Source organism: Mesocricetus auratus, unplaced genomic scaffold (assembly GCF_017639785.1).
Source record: "Mesocricetus auratus isolate SY011 unplaced genomic scaffold, BCM_Maur_2.0 Super-Scaffold_100028, whole genome shotgun sequence".
NCBI lineage: Eukaryota > Metazoa > Chordata > Mammalia > Rodentia > Cricetidae > Mesocricetus > Mesocricetus auratus.
Window position 1 is genome coordinate 12,124,462 of NW_024429209.1, and position 16,458 is coordinate 12,140,919.

The 16,458-nt window shown below is 50.1% G+C and overlaps 1 protein-coding gene and 1 long non-coding RNA gene across 7 annotated transcripts in view; one reads left to right on the forward strand and one right to left on the reverse strand.

Annotated features, from left to right (window-relative positions):
• The window catches only part of Eya2 (EYA transcriptional coactivator and phosphatase 2), a 172,264-nt gene that overhangs the window by 126,612 nt on the left and 29,194 nt on the right, over positions 1-16,458 (forward strand). The gene's annotated exons all lie outside the window — the stretch shown is intronic.
• LOC121134461 lies at positions 5,907-10,143 on the reverse strand. 2 transcript variants are annotated; one of them, XR_005871544.1, is made up of 2 exons: positions 9,596-10,143; positions 5,907-7,816 (listed from the first exon to the last, which is right to left on the reverse strand). It is a non-coding gene; the product is annotated as an uncharacterized LOC121134461 (long non-coding RNA). The 2 variants fall into 2 exon arrangements; XR_005871543.1 differs by lacking the exon at positions 5,907-7,816 and adding an exon at positions 8,529-8,965.

Sequence of the window (16,458 nt, forward strand, 5' to 3'; positions counted from 1 at the left end):
TTAACAGGGTAGATTTATTGTCTGCCACAATGCTGTGCCGGATATAAAAATGGTGTCGGGGGCGCAGAAATCTCTCACCCATAGACACGCCATTAATATGTGTGGTAGGGACAGCGGCATACATTCTCAGACTCTGTGAAGCTTACTTAAGTGGGTGCCAGCAACAAGAGTGGCTGCAAACATTAGGAGCTCAGCAGTCACAGCGAACACACACTGTCCCCTAGGGCCACAACTAGAGGTACACTGTCCCCTAGGACTATTGTGTGTCACACACTGTTTTGTGGCATCCATCCAGTTCTCTCTCTGTGTCTCTGTCTCTGTCTCTCTGTCTCTCTCTCTCTCTTTCTCCCTCCCCCCACCCTCCCATACACACATACATCTCTCTCTCTCTCTCCTATACACACACACAGAGGCACACACTGGATGTATGTTGGATGGGACTCAATGAGCCCAGGAGAAGCTACATGTGTCCCCTTGGCATCTTAAGCTACACGGGGAGGCCCCTCAAGGAGAGGACCCACCTACGACCCCGTTCTGTGTCCAATGGCCTTGGCCCATGTCATTCCTCAATGCCAACCCCAGTGTCACTCCCTCGACCAAGTCACCTCCCTCAGCTGGGCCTCCTAGCTGATCCCCCAGCCAGCCTCTGTCCCAGCCTCCCAAGCAGCTGTGGTGGCAGATGTGTGCTGCCAGCCTGGTTAGTGTCACTTTCCCTACCGGCTCTCTCCTAGCCACGCGCACCCGCGCATCTCTCCCTAGAGAAGCGGTATGCACGTCTGCGGTGACTCCGCTCTTCGAGCATACCTCCTTTGTGGGCACAGAACTCTGAGGACAAGGGACCATGGACATTTCTCAACCTCCCAGCCCAGCATGGTTCAGGGGAGGATTTGTTACTCAGTGAGCATTTACTGACTGAGCAAGTCGGGGCGATGTCCTAGGATGCCTGCCCTCTGGGGATCAGGACTTGCGTTTCTGCCTTGTTTGTTGCTTCATACTCAGCCACAGAACACAGCCTCCCACTTAGCAGGCATCAAGTAATTGTTTGCAGGAAGAAGGGAGGGAGGAGAGGAGAGGAGAGAGGAAGGGAGGAAGGAGGAAGTAGAAAAAGCAGGAAGATAGTGTCAAAGCAGAAATTCCTAGCTGGTGGCCACTAGCCAAACTCAGCCTGCAGATATTTTTGTTTGGCCTCTAGAGTATTTTTTTTAAATGTGAGTTTATCGCCAACATTTAAAAATCAGGCAATTGCACAGAGCAGAACAATCCAGATTTCCAGCCCTTCTTAAAAAATGAGGGAATCTGGCAAGCCAGCACTCCCCTGTGACAGCAATCAGCAGGAACCCAGCAGCACTGCCCTTAGGGACACGTGTTCTCCAGGCCCATGGCCCCACCTGCCCTGCTTCTTCCAGCAATGGGACTCTCTAGCCCCTTGGGGATCTGAGTTTCAGGGCCCTAGAACTACCAGGCTGTAGGAGGTCAGAGCTGGAAGGACCCCAAAACCACTATATGCAACCAGTCTCCACCATTTGAAGGCGAAAATGAGGCTCAGAGGAAGAGATGGAGCCCGCCCAGGCTCAGGTTCCTCTGCCTTCTTGTGTAATCTCTGAATGTCCTCATCCCTCTTCCAGAGCCGTCCTTGGCCTCCCCCAGCTCCCTATAAGGTAAAAAATGGGGATTTTCATTTGCTAATTCTGGCAGTCCTGAATTTAAGAGCCTTGAAATAGTAAGGTGACTACTAATTTCTCATGCATAAGCACACACACACACACACATACATGTGCATGCACACACATATACACATGTACACACGCATGTGCACACACACCCTTCATAGTCCAGGCAAAGGCAGCTCAAGCTGGGCCAGCCCCAGGGATGGAAGCTGCTCCAGGCTTGTTCTCTGCCATCCCAGGAACGTTACCGTCATCGCCAAGATTATTCACAGCTCACCTCACATCTTCATTCCGGCCAAGAAGAAGGGGGAACATGAAGAGGGAAGCCACTCTTTCCTGTCCTTTTCTTTCCTTTTCCCCTTTCCTTTCTTTTTCTTTTCTTTTGTTCTTGTTGTCATTGTTAAATTTCATGTGAATGGATGTTTTGCTTGAATGTGTGTCTGTGCACCACGCATACCCGGTGCACATGGAGGCCAGAAGAGGGTGTTGGATATCATGGAGTTAGATATAGCTGTGAATTACTCTGTGCGGGCTGGAAATTGCTGAGCCATCTCTCCAGCCTCTTTTCCTTTGTCCCTCTCTTTTAAGGGCCAGACCCAGAAGTTACGCATATCACTTCTTTCACATCTCATTGGCTGAAACTTTGTCACATGACCATACCTAGCTGCAAGGGAGTCAAGGCAAAATGGTCTTTCTCTGAGGCAATCACATGCCCAGTTAAAATGCAGGGGTTCTGTTGCTCCGAAGAGGAGACAGGAGAAGAGGGAGTGGAAGACAGGTACTGCCCAGCACACAGTTATTCCCACGATGGGATAACTGGATTTGTGAGTCTGAGCTCTAGAGAGAAGTCCAAGCTACAACTCTAAGCCAGAAAGTTGGAGAAGTGGGAACAGCCAACATGAGCATAGCCTTGAGCCCACTTTGCAGACAGAGTAACCAAGACCCAGGAGGCAGTGCAGTTGGGATATTCATAACAAGTAGAACCCAAGGCCTCCACTTCCAGCCCACCGTTCTGTGCTTTCCCAGCTGTAGTCATGGCACCCCCTCCCACCAGCTGAGAGCAAGCAGAGCTCTGGGCTTGAAGCATACGCCAAGTGTGCAGCACAGGAAGCTGATCAAATCACAATGCCTAAACCATCCAGGGAGCAGCAGCCTCAGCCCACCCTCAGCCGACTTCTCCACAGAGAATTGATTCCTGTTGGCAATCCCAACTGAAAAAGAGAGTTTCTGCTCCCCAAACCCCAGGGCGACGCTTTCCCACACTGGCTCCCATGCCCATCCCAGCCTCTGCACTTCACCTGCCTAGGCTAGACCCGGAGCCCAACCCTGGTATGGAAGAAATGGAGAACAGACCCTCCTAACCCCAGCCAAGTGGACTGAGGGGAAGAGGGCTGGGCTCCCCCACAAAGGAACCTGAAGCACCCTTTCTGGAAGGGTGGAAGCCCTCAAATACTTGTGAGTCTGGAGACCAAAACCCTCAGGGCACCCATGCCAAGCACCCACGCCTCTGTTCACTCAACACCCAGCCTGTTGAGTGGCACACAGAAGCAGGGCTCATGTCTGTCAGCCCCAGCCAGAGGAGGGATCCCTGTTTACTTGGGGAACAGAGACCAGGGCTAAAAGACTAAGGAATGATCCAAAACAGGGTGTTTGTGTTTTAAAACAGAAACTGGGCCGCCTTCCTGATCCTAATCAGGGGGCTGCTGAGAGCAGCTGTCACCTCTCGTTTCTGTGCCAATCCCTCCTCCCCAGGGTGCAGCCCCTCCCATCCCCCACCCCATCCCCCCACCCCCAGAGCCCTGCAGTAGCTGCCTCCCACATCTTGTGGACCAATCAGATATGCCCCAGTGGTGACCCTCCCTCCTAAGCCTCCTGCCCACTCTTCTCTGAACCCTGCTTTCCCTGCTGGGATTAGAACAGGTGGAAGGTGGCTGTGCCTTTGCCTGGAGCCAGGGTGACATTTGAGGAGAGGCGTGTTAGCCGGCTTTCCTCCCACACTCCCTCCATGCCTTGCCTTCCAGGAGCTCCATACAGGGTGGAACTTACCTCTGGGACAGTGGCTCCAGCTTGCACCGTTACTGAGCAGTGCCTTGTCTAGCTAGGTTCAGTGTGTTGTTTAGTATAAATGACCATCTCGGTATACACCGCTGTTTATCCCCAGAGTTGAAAGAGCAGAGCCGTGGTCGGTCTCATTTTTAAAGTTTTGTTACATTACTTTAGTATGTGAGTATGCGTGTATGTGTGCGTGCGTGCACATGCCACGGTGTTCATGTGGAGGTCAGAGGACAGCTTGCAGGAGTCGGTTCTCTCCTTCCACTGTGTGGGTCCTGAGGATCAAACTCCGGTGTGTGTGTGTGTGTGTGTGTGTGTGTGTGTGTGTGTGTGTGTGTGTGTGTGTGTGTGTGACAACTGCTGATATACAGGCCTATTTGGGCCTGTCCGTCCTGCTCCACTGTTCTGTGTGTCTGTCTCCATCCTGTACCACACGGTTCTGTGTGCATCACCTCTACGGTCAGTTCTGAAAGGGGGAACTGAAGTTCCGTCTTGACCTCTGTGACTGGCACCTCCGTCGGGTCACGTGGCTACACAGGGCTTTGCACATGTTGTCTTATCATGCTTCCCTTTATGCAGGATCCTGCCCAAATGTTCCCTCATAAAGAAGCCTCGCTGCCCCCTGTCACAGTTAGTGCTTATTATTAATTTTCTGTCCCACCCCCACCCGGCAGCCAGAGCACATGAATGCAAACTCTGATAGCAGACCATGGCAGGGTTATGTTACTGTGGGTCACCCGCCCTGCCAGGTGGCTCCAGGTTCTTGGTGCCTCAGTCAAAGACCTAAAAGGGCACAGATCCCGTGTGGCAGGGGGACTTTTCAGGAGAAGCATCGGGGCAGATCAGAGGGTTCAAGCAGGCTCTTGAACCAGAGTACTCAACGGCCAGGTGTTGTCCTGCTTTCCTCTGTGTGTGTGTGTGTGTGTGTGTATGTGTGTGTGTGTGTGTGTGTGTGTTGGGGGGGTGTCTAGGAGGAGGAGCTGGTTGCTAAGGGGTGTAGAGCCACAGGTTTTCTGCTTTGATTGACAGACTTGGATCATGTCTTTGCTCACTGCACACGCCCCTCCCTATCATGCATCTGATTTTAGCTATGTTATTTACCAGTTCTTCAGTATAGACATCAGACGGTAAATAAGTGTTTGCCCTAAAGCTTCACTCGGAGGGTATGGTATGCCTTATTGTTCACATGCCCAGAGCTCATTCAGGCCAAATCAAGCCCCTGCCTCCCCCATGCACACATGTTCTGGAATGCATGTCCAGGGGAAACACAAAAGGGGAGTCACCAGACCCACAAGATGGCTCAACAGGTAAAAGTGCTTGAGGATCTGACACTGGAAAGTTTATTTCCAAAGTTAACCTCTGACCTTCCTAGAGACGCTGTAGCAGCATATGTGTGGCATCGACACACAGACCTAATAGTAAAAAATAAAATAAGTTATTCCAGAAGGGGGGTTACCAAGTGGCTCCTAAGGAAGGGCTAGATAATTCTATTGTTAAGAGATGACTGTGTATACAGCCCAAGTCAAGTGGAGTCCCAGATCACTGAGCTATTCCCTTGCCTGCCTCTGTTAGGTACCTCAGGCATAAAACCAAACTGTGCCAAAACTTGAGACATGAATATCAGCCAGATTTTAATACAATATTTGAAAAATTCAAATCAATACCAAAACTCAACAATGAAAGAAAATCAGCATTTGAATAAGGGTAACTAGTTTTAATTCAGGTCACAACCTTGGCCTGATCCCCAGTGGCCATTAAGTCTCTACAGGGCAGATTTACCAGTGTGACAACAGGAACAGGCCTTATAGGGAGTCCTAGTGGGTTGGTGTGTGTGTGTGTGTGTGTGTGTGTGTGTGTGTGTGTGTGTGTGTGTGTGTACATGTGTGTTCACGTTGGGGAGTGCATGTCGAGTTCAGAGGATGATGTCAGATGTCCTCCATGGTTCCCTTGAGACAGGGTCTCTCACTGAACCTGGAGACAGGCTAGCAGCAAGCAAGTCACAATGATCCTCCTGTCTCCAACCCCCACAAGTGTATGCGTGGCCACGCCCAGTGTTTTGTGTGGATTCTGAGGACGGAACTCAGGTCCTCCCGGGTGTGTGGTAAGCTCTCTTTCCCCAGCCTCCTCCACAGCCCCTGATATAGTTGTGTTTTTACCGTGCAGATTTCATTAATGTTTTCCACTTGATCCAAAGTACAGAGAAATGTTTATTAAATATGGGGGGGTCAGTTTTCTTCCGCCTTGGGCTGGACAGGAGCACTGTCCAAGCTGCAGTCTGGGACTAAATCAGAGCCTGGCAGGCAGTGAGATCTGGAAGTGTCCTCTGGGACCGTGAGTGTTGACGAGGAGACATTTAAAGTGTCTGGAGCAGAAAGAGTTCTTGGCCCTCGCTTCAGTTTTCTTTTACCTTAGTACAATTTAACATCAGAGTCAAGCCCATGTTTTCCTTTGTCTTCACCAGCCTTCCCCAGACTGGATCAGGTGCCCCGAGTGTCAGCCCCAAGGACCTGGGTGAGGGCTTGCTTGCTACAGCCCTCAGCTGCTCAGGGTGCCACTGGGGTGTGTCCTGTTCCTGTCCTAGACCTTCATGGTGAGGCAGGCCTGCCTCACCCCCTGCCAGACTGTCCCTCTGGTGGGCTTAGCTCCTACATGGGCCAGCGGGGTGAGCACCTCACAGGAACCTCAGTGCTCATGGAGTAGGGAGGTCAGGGGTCCTCAGAACTCTCTCCTCCTCAGTGGGTTTGAGCTTTGGGAAACCAGGCCAGGAACCAGCACTGCTGATTGGTCCTTTATCCCCAAACTTCCTATCTGTTCCTTTATGTGGGGACAGCTGGAAGGAAAGAGCAAAGGGGACTCACAGGGTCACTCCCATTCTGTCATGTCATTGTGGGAGGGAACAGCAAGGCCTGTGGGTTAAACAGAGAGGCAGCTGACATTGTTGCTGTATACTAAGACTCCGCCCCATGATGCCCCAAGTGTGCTGCCCAGGAGCCCAGCCAACATCCACAGCTCAGCTCTGCAAGTGCCCAGCCCCTCCTGCAGTGTCCAACATTGGGAATGCAGCAGGGAGCCAAGGCCAGGAAAAACATACGTCTTTGAGGAGAAGACAATAAATGAGATTAATTCAGAAATACAGAGAATAGCTATGGTCATACACATCTGTGGTCCTAGTGTTAGGAGGCTGAGGCAGGAGGATCACCAACTTGAAGCCAGCCTGGGCTACACAGACAGAGCCTGTATCAGAAAGAAGGGTATAGGGACAGAGAGAGAGAAGAAAGGGAGGGAGAGAGAGAAGAAAGCAGTGAGAGAGAGAAGGGAGGGAGGGAGAGAAGAAGAAGAAAAGAAAGAAAGGGAAGGGAAGAGAGAGAGAGCATAAAGACGTAGAGGAGAGCAGGAGTACCACAGGGACGGGGGCTCAAATCCAATTTTGGGAAAGGCCGCCTTACAGGGAAGCTGCGTTTGAACATAAACCAGGAAAGGAGGTGGAGAAATGGATGCCCCATAGAAAAGCAGGGGCCTGGCATGTGCTAAGGTCCTGTGGCAGGAAGTCTCCCAGGTGAGTGTGGAAAGCAGCAGAGAGGCCAGTGAGGCTGTGGCAAGGCAGGAGTTAGGGACAGTAGCTTCTGCTGTGAAACAGGAGCCCCGGGGTCGGGGACAGAGGAAAAGCTGGCCGCATTCTCTTTCTGAGGCCCTGGCTGCTCCCCAGGGAGGCATAGTCGGAATTGGGGAGAGCCTCCAGAAGTGGGTGCTGCGGTCCAGCTGAAAGAGACTGTTCATGAGCCGTGATGGTGCGTAGCTTTAATCCTGGCAGAGGCAGAGGCAGAGGCAGGAGGGTCTCATGAGCTGGGCCGTGACGGTGCGTAGCTTTAATCCCAGCAGAGGCAGAGGCAGGAGGGTCTCTTAGTTTGAGGCCAGCCTGGTGTACAAAGGGAGTTCCAGGACAGCCAGGGCTGTTACACTGAGAAACCCAGTCTTGGAAGGAAGGAAACGCTGGCCACTTTAGGAGGTCGAGGGGGAGGAGAGGCGTGGCAGGCTGGATCTCTTTTGACGCAGAACTGACCGCAGATACAGAAGTGAGGCAGGGGCCGTGGAGACGGCTGTCAATACAAAGTGTGCTGTGAGCACGAGGTACCAAGTTCAGTCCCCAAAACCCACAGTGACACACTTGTAATCCAGCATTAGGGAGGTGGAGACACGCCTACACACACACAGAAACACACACACCACACACACAGAAACACACACACACAGAAACACACACACACCACACACACAGAAACACACACACACAGAAACACACACAGAAACACATACACACCACACACACAGAAACACACACACACCACACACACAGAAACACACACACACCACACACACAGAAACACACACACACCACACACACAGAAACACACACACACCACACACACAGAAACACACACACACAGAAACACACACAGAAACACACACACACCACACACATATACAAATATATACAAATGAACATACACACATATACCACACACACATACACACATATACACAGCGTGCCTCGTGCACACAGACACATATGCAAATATAGACACATATGCAAATATACACACATACACCACGCACACACTAGAAATTTTAAAAATAAAAATGATCATGTTACTGTTCTGACATTGCTAAGGTTCGAATGAGAAGGGCCCTGCAGACAGTTAGTTCATCCCAAGGCCCTTGGATTGAATCCCTACCCCCACCACCTCAAGACACAGCTGCCTCTCAGGCATCTAGATCTTTCCATTCTCTAACAAACACCAGCCAAAGTGCTTAAGGACCGCTGTTTATTTTATTTCTTTAATGAGAAAACCTTCGCGTTCCTCCGGAGTTCAGCTGTGTTTATTTACATTGTGCTGGGCTCTGGGCCTGCAACAGCCTGAGGCCTGGCAGGCTGAGGGAGCCCCAGCCCCGGCAACACACAGTCCTTAGAACTCTATAAAGTGGATTCTCAAAATAAATACTGCCTAATTCGCTCGGCAGAGGTGGATTAAGTCAAGATGAATACAATTTAGAAAGGATTTGCTGAGGAAGTGGGAGATTTTGTTCCCCCACTGGGGTTGAGCTCACATCGGAGTCTTCTCTCCACCTCCAGACTCCGGCAGTTAAAGCTATTTGGTTCTTGGGACCAAACAACTTGGATAGGTACTTCCAGCCCACGATTATTTTGTTTGTGGTATGAGGTGGCTTCCCTGGTCACTTCACCCATCCTGTAAGGCACGGAAAACAGGCATCTGCTGTTTTGCTGGGGGTGGACCAGGAGGCAGCCAGAGAAGTTTGAGAGATGTCATGCAGGTGAATGACAAGTCACTGGGCCTCCGGCAGGGGGCGGTACCCTTTGTCATCTTAATCCCCTTAAAATGGCTAACCCCCAAGCAGGAGCCTAAATGCCGAGGGCCTGTGCTTACGCGTCTTCTTGGCGTTAAAGGGTCCCATTCAACAGAAAATAGAGGTTTTGGTGACGGCTAGGGGTTATCTGGAGAGTGTTCATTACCGTCTTTCTTTGAAGACACCAGGGCTTGGAGAAACTGTCTCCTTGTGGAATCCCCCAGCTTGGGTTGAGGGGATTGGGGACTAGTTAAAGGCTGCCTGCCCCCAGTGCCAGCCCTGTCCCTGCCCCCCGCCCACCCGCTGGAGGGGGCCTGAGAGGAAGAGAAAGCTTTCCCTCACCTCTGAAAACCTAAGAGAACTCACTTGGGTTGAGGCGAGAGGATTTTTTTTTTTTTGTTCTCTAAATACAGGGGCAGAAAGGCTCAGGTGCCCCGGAAACCGAAACAATGCAAGGGCTTTTCCTTTTCAAGTTGAGAGGGTGCCCCCGACACCCCCCCCCCAGCGCCCACCTGTGCGTCATGCCATTTAGTCTCCAACAATAGGGGTTTTGAGCGTGTCCAAGTGTTGCTGGGATTCCCGGAGCCTCCGGTGCTGAAGTGCGGCTGCGTGAGTGGCAGGAGGCATCAGCGCAGTCGCTGTGGGGGCACTGACACTGCAGTGGAATGTGTCCCTCCCCGAGCCAGCTTCCTGTGTCCCCGCTGAGTTTATGGACCTGGGCCCTCTTTAATGGCAGGAGGCAGAGTTCAGGGAGGAAACTGCCCCTAGGACCTTATTCTAAGTAAGAACACAGAGCTAAAGGATCCCTCTGGGGACACAAGCAGGTTCCCAAACAGGACCGCCAAGTGGTGGAGCATCATCCGGTCATAGAAGCGGGTTACACGGGACAGCGTGGAAGAAACCTAAACGCGTGGGAGAAGAGAGATCATAAGTGGAGTAGAGGGAGTGGCCCCAGATGGGCGTGTCCAAGGAGCTAGGAGGTGAACTGGTGGTAACCTGGGGTAAAGGGTAATAGGAAACCACTGTTTTGTGGGGATGCAGGTTGGTTTTTTTGTTTCTGGTGAAGAAAACTTTGGGAAGTAGATGGAGATGGTAGCTACCCTTGAATTACGTGCTCAAAAAAAGAAAAGAAAGAGAGAAAGAAAGAAAGGAAGAAAGAAAGAAAGAAAGAAAGAAAGAAAGAAAGAAAGAAAGAAAGAAAGAAAGAAAGAAAGAAAGAAAGAAAGAAAGAAAAAGGTTGGGGACTGGAGAGTTGGTTCAGTGGTTAAGAGCACTGACTGCTCTTGCAGAGAACCTGGTTCAGTTCCCAACACCCACATGGTGGCTTGTGGAACTCCATTTTCAGGGTATCTGACTTCCTTGGATATCAGGCAAACATGTGGTACACAGACTTGCACCCAGGCAAAACACCCGTATTCATCACGCAAAGCAAAGGTTCTTCACGTGTGCAGGGTCTCTCCAGCTCACCATACCTCCCAGCCCTGACTCCAAGGTCAGGAGCTTGTGCTGTCAACCTTTTCCATTCTGTGTACCAAGTGCTGCCCGCCAGCTGTCTTTGTAAGTGAAGCTCTGTTGATGCACAGCGCTCCCATGCGCTTACACGCTACCCATGGCTGCTCTCGTTCTGCAGCAGGAAGGCTGAGGAATTAGAGTCGAGGCCACACAGAACACGGAGCCTAGGCTACCTGCTTTGTATAGAAAAAGTCCACCCTCTTGTGGTCAGTGTGTAGGCTCTGCAACCAGCTGGCTCAAGTTCAAAGCCAGCCTCATTCCCTAGCTGTATCTCACAATTGCTTGATCTCTCTGTGCCTCAGTTTCCACCTGTGGAATACAGTTGTGATATCAGCAGCACTTACCTCCTGGGGTCAAGGTTGGGATGTTCGCATTAACATGCCATGGGTATTTACAAGGGCTCACCTCTGTGGTAGTAATTGAATGCAGTGTCTTAACAGATTGAGTCTTAAACCACACGTGGTAGTGAACACCTGTAATCCCAGCACTCAGGAGGCTAAAGCAAGGGAGGTTGGGGTTCGAGGCCAACCAGACCTTGTATCCAAAAAAAAAAAAAGTAAAAAAGAGAAAAAGAAAAAAGTGAATCTTAAGAATCAAATAGGCTGTAAAAGTACTCAGCAGGGTGGCTATAACGGGACAATAACCACAGATGGTACACAAATCATACATGTGGTTGTGTTTCAATAAAACTTTACTAATGGTCAGAAAAGGAAGTGAATCTTTAGAAGCAGGCTGCTGGAGCCAGGAGTGCTGGTTCTGCCTGTAGTCCTAATACCAGGGATACTGGGGCTGGAGGTGTCCCTCTAGGTTGGAGGTCAGTCTAGGATACACAACAAACTCTTGTCTCAAAAAAATAAAAAGTGCAAGCCTTTAATCCCAGCACTTGGGAGGCAGAGACAAGCAGACCTCTGTGAGTTCCGGGACAGCCAGAGGTGTTACACAACCAAAATTAATTAACTAATTAGTTAATTAATTAATGAAAAGCATGCTCCTGCCTGTGTCCAGTGCTGTGTTTGTGGAAGGAATGCTGAAGGGCCGCTACTTATAATGAGCAAAGAGAGAAACCACAGGTGCTGGTAGGGACACAGGCAGAGCATCAAGCAGCTACTAGGTACCATCCCGCACCTCCTTGTTCAAAGCAGCGTGTAGGCACCAGTGCAGCCCATGCCTCTCCATCCTGGACCACCCTGAACCCGCTCACGTCAGGGTGATCCCCTCCCCCAGGCCTTCAGGGTTTTCCCTCTTGCAATATTAGCAGTCGCTGGGTCCAGGGCAAACAAGATGGAGGCGGCTGCCTCCTCTGCGTTTCTGGTTTTGAATTTCTGGCCTCAGATAAGAGTGAAAAAAAATGCTGCAGCGAGACAGCATTGCATTCTCTAAAGGGAAATAATTAAAAATAATAAAAGGAACCCGTGTGCTGTGGGGCTACACGACACCCTGACAGCGGAGACGGCTGAGACGTCTTTGTTCTCTTCCCTTGACCCTGATTCCATCCAGAGTCCTCAGCTGGCTCTTGCTATCGCCATGACAGAATTTATCCCGAGGTCTTGGGTGAAGTTCTTGTTCATGCAGATAGACACATTTGTTGAACTTTTCAGATTTTTCTCACTCTCCTGTTCTCTGGAACTGCCAAGGAAGCAAGTTTGAGAGGTTTTGTTTGCATTTGTTTTTCTTTACTGTTCAAACACATGAATTAACCTGTTTTTTTTTTCATGACCATCATTTTCTTGTCTTTCTCAAAAAAAGTTTTTTATTTTTTCTTTTTCTTTCTCTAACAAGCTGATCTGTTTTCCAGGAGTTTCCAAGTAATTAAACCCAATTAAAACCATTAGATTCCTGCTTTTAATGACAACTTTATTATTAAAGGCTAACCGCAAGGGGGAGGGTTAGCTGGCAGAACCTTCCACTGTGTGCTAATCCGCCCCTAACCTCTGGCTGACACTCAGAGAGATAAACCCCACAGAATAGGCGAGCCGCTTTAATGAATAGCTTTAATTAGTACTTTTCTTCCTCATGGCAGAGTAATTATTTGTTCGGCTTATAAACAGCTACTTGGCAGGGATATTTAAAGGCCCGGTTGGTTTGGGTAGTGTGACGGCTTCAATCGGTTTTGTGTGTGCAGGTGGGATTTTTTTTTTAAGTAAGAGAGGGGTCTTCATACCAAAATAGGTGCAGAAGTATATCATCTTGAAGCTGGGGGTGTCAGGGTAATTGACACAGAAGAAGCGAGGTGACGGCAGGCGGCAGGCTGTGAGCCAGCTTCAGAGTTGACAACACCCACCCTGTGCAGGGAGCATGGGCAAGCCCAGACAACACCACTCCGGGACACAAGCCTGGCCCCAGAGCAGTCTGGGTCCTGAGGGGGGAGGAGAGGACCTGGGGTGGCACAGGGCCAAGCCAGCACCCTCCCTCTGCCCCAAATCCTTTGCCCAGGTGGCATCTCAAGAAGGAAGAACCAAGTTCACACAGTAGGTGTGGCCAGAGAGACCCAGAGATGAGAGCCTGGCCACCCCTTAAAACGGAGCGCCTTCCTTGTGACCAGACTGTTGTTGACCCTTTGGGAAACGGGTCTGTGGCTACTCAAGTCAGGATGGGGGACACAAAGTTAAGTGAGCTGCCCCAAGTCTCCTGTGGAAAACACAGAGTGCCAGTGTGCACCCAGGGTTCTCTGGGTCTGTCACATCCTCCTTGAGATATAAGAGAGGCACCTCCTGCCTCGGTGATTGGGAGATTTCCATGGGGCAGGCGAGGGGGGGAGGCGGCGCGCGTGGTGGCAGGGACTCATGTATTCCAGACAGATTTGAAACTCATTAAATAGTCAAAGAGGAGCTTGAACTGAGCCCCCACCTCCTGAGTGCTGGGATTGTGGGCATGCACCACACCGTAGGTTTGTTTGGTGCTGGGGATCGAACTCCAGGGTTTGGGCAAGCTAAGCAAACACTCCTGAGCTGAGCCCCAGCCCCAGCCCCAGCCCCAGCCCCAGCCCCCCGGTTAGTTTGTGGTTTTTAATGTAATCCAGTTTGAGCCTGAGTTAGAAAGCTGGTTTCATTTCAGTGTTTTCCAAGCTGTAATTGCAAACTCGGCTGCTGACGCTGTGGGCCGAGAACCGCACTTTTTCTGGTCTACAGTTCTTTAGAGTGGGACTTCTCAGCCAGAGTGACTTGACTCCTGGGGCCTGTTGGGCCAAGTCTGGGGCTGTCATCACTGGGGGGAAGGGGGAAGGTGCTATTGGCATTAGAGACACGGATACCCAGGAAGGCCCCCTCTGGAAATACTATTAACACTGAGCTGGGGGCTGGAGAGATGGCTCAGTGAGGAATGTGCCTATATGTAAGCATGAGGCCCTGAGCTTGGATCCTTGGCACCCATGGAAAGCCAGGCATGGCAGTACACATCTGCAAACCTATCGCTGGGTGCGGGGGAGGGGACAGGCAATAGAGACAGGTGGATCCCCAAGGCTCACTGTCTGGTCACCCTAAGTGGAGCAGTGAGCTCCACGTTCAGTGAGAGACCCTGTTTCAAAACTAAGATGGAAAGTAAAAGAGGAAGATGCCCCGAGTCAACGTTTGCCCTCCGTACCTGCACACCCCAGCACACATGCACATGTACATACAACACACGCACACACACATACATACATACATACATACCACTTACACATGCACCACACATGCATATATCACACATATACACTCATAAACACACACACACACACATACATACATACCACTTACACATGCACCACACATGCATATATCACACATATACACTCATAAACACACACCACACATGCATATCACACATACTCAGACTACATACTCTCTGGGCACCTTGCAAACAAGCAGCAGCGGTGTTGATATGACCACTTGTGGCCTGGGGAAGGCTCAGTGGAAGAGCACTTGCCTGGTACATACAAAGGCCTTGTATCCAGAAGCACAAGAAGAAAGATTAACCAGCCCATTGAAGTTGCTAACCCTCCATCTGCAATCTTTTTGAAACACATCTAGAGCTGAATGCCAGCAGATGAGTTCTCTCTCTGTCTCTCTGTCTCTCTGTCCCTCTGTCTCTCTGTCTCTGTCTGTCTCTGTGTGTGTGTGTGTGTAGTGTGTAGTGTGTGTGTGTGTGTGTGTGTGTGTGGTCAGAGAACAACTCTATAGCATTGGTTCTCTCCTTCTAGCCTTGCTTGGGTCCCAAGAATCAAATTCAGGTTGCCAGGCTAACACAGCAAGTGCCTTTACCAACAAAGCCATTTGGTTGGCCCCCACTTAAATCTTAAAAAAGTAGACAACCGCTGTTTTAAAATAGACATTTATCAAAAGATGCATGGTCGTTGTCTTCACTGCAGTAAAAGTAATGTGTTTTGTTTTTTCTCATTGTGGTTACAATTTTAGTTTTCTTTTGTATTTGGATGGTCCTGGGTTCAAATCCAAGCTTTTGCCACTTACAGTCTCCATTTGTCTAGAGGAAATAAGCTGTGACACAGGGTCACACACAGTCATGTCTCAGAAGGCTTGCTGGAGCAATTGCTGGTCCAGGCGTGAGGGATCAGACACCAGCTCTGGTGGAGTTTGCCTCCTAAGGGTGTGTGGGGTGGTGGGAGCCTACATCACAAGTATTTAAAATACTTAAGGTCTCTTCAAATCGTGATACACGCTATTAAAAGTTAAAGGGAGGGGCTGGAGAGACGGCTCAGTGGTTAAAAACGCTGGCTGCTCTTCAGAGGACCCAGGTTCAATTCCCAGCACTCACATGGTGGCTCACAATCATCTGTAAGTCCAGTTCCAGGGGATCCGATGCCCCTTTCTGGTATCCATGGGCACCAGGCACACACGTGACACACAGACAGGCATGCAGACAAAGCACCTATACAATATAAAATTTTAAATAAACACTATAAAAGGGGCTGTGGCTTAGTTAGTGGAGTGCTTGTCCAGCGTGCACAGAGCCCTAAGTTAGATCCCCCATACCACCTAAAGCAAGCAAGATAAATGCAAGCCTGGGGTCCCAGCACTCAAGAAACAGAGTCAGGAGGATTAGAAGTCCAAGGCCATCCTCAGCCACAGTGTGAAGACCTGCCTCAAAGATAAGCAAACTAAAGAATGGCATGGCTTGAAAAATACCAGGCTAAATTGTCACATGAGAATTTTTAAATGGTGGGAGGCAGTGTTTTCCGTGAATGATTCTGGGCTCTTCAACTTCTTGCTGGACCCCAAGTGTTTTGTAAGAGCTATCAAGGTGTTACTTCGAGGGATCCCTACAAGGACTCAGATTAAGAAACTGGAGCCCACAGAGGGGGACTGTCACCTCTGATGTCCTTGGAAAATGGCAGGCCGGAACCTGAGCCCAAGTCCTTCTAACTCCAGAGTTGGTGTGCCCATAATTTGACTCCTAGAGATCATTGTCTTTGGTCACTGCCAGGGACATCTTGTCGGTGATGGAGATAATCTATCATTTGAAAGAGGCCACATGCCCATCAGGTGATTTCTGTTTGGTTGGTTTTGGTTTTAATTTTTTGAGACAAGGTTTCTCTGTGTAACAGCCTTGGTTGTCCTGGAACTCACTCTGCAGTCCAGGCTGGCCTTGAACTGACAGAGACCCACCTGCCTCTGCCCAGAGATTAAAGGCATGCGCCACCATGCCTAGCTAACAGATGATGCTGTATCAAAGAAAGACTGTTAACTCCACAATCGTTGCATAATCTAGACCTTAGATGCATGGCCAAAGCCACCTCCAGTTGGATGCAATGAGGGTCATCACTGGAAAACAGACCTGGTAAAGTTTGATCCTCAGATGTGTAGAAACTTGTGGGCTTGCCCACAGGGCACAGTGGGCTGGAAACTCCCATCTTCACAGAACATGGGAT